The following is a 3,901-nucleotide window of genomic DNA, read 5'->3' as shown; positions in this document are numbered from 1 at the left end:
TGGATGGATGGATGATGGGTCAACGGATGGATGGATGGATGGAAGGAAGGATGGATGGACAGATAAATGGATGCGTGGATGGATGGATGATGGGTCAATGGATGGATGGATGGAAGGAAGGATGGATGGAAGGAAGGAAGGACTGGACAGATTAAATAAATGGATGGGTGGGTGGGTGGATGGATGGATGGATGATGAATGGGTAGGATGGCTGGCCAGTGTATGGTGGGTGTACTGGTTGGTTTTGTGGTTGGATGGGTAGATGTTCTGGTGGGAGGGTGGATACATGGGTGGGTGGATTAACAAGTGGGTGGGTGACTGAATGAACTGATGAAATGATAAATCAATTTAGAATGCGGTGACTACCCCACAGGCCAAGCCACTGGGCAAAGGGTGCTATAACCACTTTACCTCCCTCCTCTCGGCAAACAGTATTAAATATGACCAGGCTCCCCGGGATGCCCCAAACCCACATCTCCCCAACGTGGGGGGAGCTAACTAAGAAGGCACAGACCTTCAGGAATCGTGGCTCTCCCTCCCTCCTGGTCCCTGGGCCCACAGAAGCCTAGATGGGCTAGGGGGGCCTGGGCCAGTCCAGTGCCAGAGTGGTCACACTGTCTGGCCTGGAGAGAAGACGGGCTCACCAGCTCTAGGAAACCCACCCCTCTGTGTGGGACTGAGGGAGGGCTGGGCCTACAAGGCAGGGAAAAGGCCTGGGATGCTGAGGCCCTCTCCTCCCTCCCTCGCTCCAGCCCCTCTGGCCCAGGCTCCCAGCCCCCCAGCTTACTGGATGAGGGTGCATGTCTCAGAAGCATTTCCTTGGGGAAGGCAGGCCAACTGCTCCCCTTGGACGGTGCTAACTACAAGCCACACTTTACTGGGCACCTATTATGTGCTGGGCACTGTGACCTACTTGTTCCACGTGCACCGCCTCACGAGTCCTCATAATAAGCCCTCTATGAGGTAGCTGACGCCACAGCCCATTCCACAAGTGCGGACACTGAGGCAGAGGGACTGGGTAGCTTGCCCAAGGTCAGGCCACAAACAAGCAGCAGAGGCGGAGCCACCTGACTCTTGAGCCCTCTCTTGGACTAGCCCTCTGAACGCCCAGGGGAATCTGGCAGCTGGGGTCCCTGAGCCCGAGAGGCAGGCACCTCCCCCGACCCCCACAAGCAGGCTCAACCACCCGCCTCAATGCCAGAGAGCTGCCCGACCAAAGCCCCGGCGGCAATGTGAACGCTGCTGCGGGGGGTGGTGGACGGGCACAGTGAAGACAGTAGGCCTGACAAGTACTGAGTCCGCTGCGGCAGACTGAAAACCGAGTGTGACAGTTCCCAGCACACCGGCTCCCCCATCCACAAACGGCCACCTGGGGGACCTGCTGGCCCTACAGCCCTGTGGGCCACGGCCACGAGCTCAGGCTGAGGGCTGCAGAGAGGCCGCAGTGGAGGGAAGGGGGCCAGGCGGCCAGCACTTCAGGAGAGACACGAGGCCTAGGCCGAGGCTGTCATCACGTCCAAAGGCCAGGGTGACCCAGGGACCCCCCAGCCCTCAGACACTGAGACCGCAACCCTCTCCCTAGCGCCCACAGTGCTAGGTGCCAGGCACAGTGGGTGGCCACGGGAGTCACACCCAAGGCGGAGCCCACGGACACAAGTCAGCTGATAATAATATCCCAGGGAAGCACTGCCAAGAAAATAAAGCATTAAAATGGGCCTGAGAATGACAGGGCTGGGGCTACGCTGGAGCCAGGAGCTGAGACCTAACCGGCAGGAAGGAGGCAGTTGTGAGCCGAGGAAAGCTTGGGTCTGGCAGGGGTCACGGCCAACGTTCAGGGCAGGATGGAGCCTGGGGGGTTCCAGAAGCATCAGGGAGGCCAGAGTGTGAACAAGGAGGTCGGGGTGGAGATGAGGGTGGAATAGAAAAGGGACTTTGCAGTCAGTCCAAGCCGTGGGAGTCCGGGTTTGCTTTGTGTTTTCAAAGGTGACCCCGGCTGCTGAGCGGAGCGTGGTCGGTGAGAACTGGTTAGGAGGCTCTAGAGGGGACCAGCCGGAGGGGACAGTGGTTTGGACCAGGGACACAGAGAGGAGCTGGCAGCTCGGGAAGGCTCAGGACGTGCTCTGGAGGTGGGAGCCCCTGGCCTTGCTGAAGGACAGGCTGCAGTCTCTGCTCCGCGGGACTTTGGAGGCCTTCCTAGAGGCCCTGGGGCCAAGCCCACCCCCCCACGCCCTGCCCTAGAGTGACAGGTGCAAGCAGGAGGGAGGAAAGGTGGTGGGCAGGTGACTCGGACCGAGGCCCAAGTGGAGTGAGCTGGGTGCCCGCCAGTCTGGGGACACCTTCCCTGGCCTCCTCGCCTCCCCTCCCCTCCAAGCCCTGACACAACCAGAGAGAGCCAGAACGCATGGGAAAGGGGGACAGGGGACCCCATCAGGGGGTTGGTGAAGTCCCAGAAATAAGTCTGTTCACGAACGTTCAGCTGTCCACTGGCCCCATCAGTGCCACAAAGGGCCACGCCCCGAGCACCACTCACTGAGGAAGCCAGTGACCAGCTTTACCAAAGAGCCAGCTTCCTAAGTAGAAAACAGCCATGGGTTTCAGTGCCTGTGCTAGGCCTCTGTGTTCCCTTCCGGGAAATGGGCCTAATTCCCTGGACCCCAGCACGTAACAGTCAACTATTGTCCAATATTGTCCACCCATGTGTGGCCACCTCACCCCCACTCCCCTCACCCCAGCAGGCTCTTTGCAAACTTGGCTGCACTGTCTGAAAAGCAGGGTGAGGCCCCAGTCACCCTGTTAAAGCAAGCAAACAAGTGGGCAGGGGAGGAGACCCCCCAGTGGGCATGGCCGCCTGGTGGGAAAGCCCCTCAGTAGGAGAGGCAGAGCAGAGAGGAGCTGCCGCCCCTGGGTCCTCCCCTTCTCACCTCCTGCACACAGGAGTTAAGGTGCCAATCTGCGGAATATGCTCCCCCCTGGGGCCAGACAGCCCCACTCCAGGGCCAGGGAGGGCTCCGGCACCGCCCACAAGTCCCCCAGGAGCCCAGGAGGGGCCATGACTCGGTGCGGGGAAGCTGCGATGTGAGAGTCCCCCAGAAGGGAAGGAGGAAGGCTGCTTGACAGGGTGAGGCCCTGCCCAGCTGTGCCAGGAGGGGAAACGTCCCAAACAAACGGTGAGCAGTTGAGTAAAGAATGATCCCGCAAGGCTACCCCTGACGCACAAGCCCTCTTTCTGCTGAATTCTGGAGAGGGGTGGCAAGGGCAGGGGCGGTGGCCCTGCGAGTCAGGCCCGGAGCCAAAGCAGGGTGGGCTGGGAACGCCACTAGCCGGGCGACCGCGGGCTGGAGGCGCCGGCCGGCGCTAGGGCGCGCCAGGAAGACGCCGGCGGCCCGGGCAAAGTGCTTGGAAGCGGCAGTCACGGCTCCCGGCGGCCGCGTAAGGGGAGCGGGAGTCCGAGCCCGCGCGCCTCACCCCGGAGCTTTCGTGGGCCCGGAGGGAAGCCGCCCCAGCCAGGGCGCTCGCCCTCTCCTCTAGCACGTCCCGTCCTCCGCCCGCTCCGGGCCCCACCCAGCCCACCCTGGGGCCGAGACCGGCCGGGTCCGGGTATCTGGTCCCGCCTGCCCCCGCCCGTCCCCGCGAGGCCAGGGGTGCGCGGCGCGGGGCGAGAGTGCCCAGTGCGCGGCACCAGCAGCCGAGCGAGATTCCCGCCCCCTTCAAGGGCACGCGGGCTGACCCCCGCGGCGCCGCGCCCCCTCCCCGCTTCGGGCGCCCGGCGCAGGCCCCCGGCGGTCCTCCGCCCGCGCCGCGGCCAGGGTGGCCCCTATCGTACCCGCCCTTGGCGGCCCGCGCGCCGCTCCCCGCCGCTCGCCCAGCCCCGCGCCCTTGGCCGCGCGGCGCCAGCAAGGCG

At 63.5% G+C, this 3,901-nt stretch overlaps 1 protein-coding gene across 1 annotated transcript in view; it reads right to left on the bottom strand.

Annotated features, from left to right (window-relative positions):
* Positions 1 to 3,901, bottom strand: part of CHD5 (chromodomain helicase DNA binding protein 5) — a 61,865-nt gene that overhangs the window by 57,087 nt on the left and 877 nt on the right. The window lies entirely within an intron of this gene.

Source organism: Monodon monoceros, unplaced genomic scaffold (assembly GCF_005190385.1).
Source record: "Monodon monoceros isolate NGI ecotype Baffin Bay Population unplaced genomic scaffold, NGI_Narwhal_1 Super_Scaffold_18, whole genome shotgun sequence".
NCBI classification, from domain to species: domain Eukaryota; kingdom Metazoa; phylum Chordata; class Mammalia; order Artiodactyla; family Monodontidae; genus Monodon; species Monodon monoceros.
Note: the sequence above shows the minus strand (reverse complement) of the source record. Positions and strands in the feature narration are given on the sequence as shown.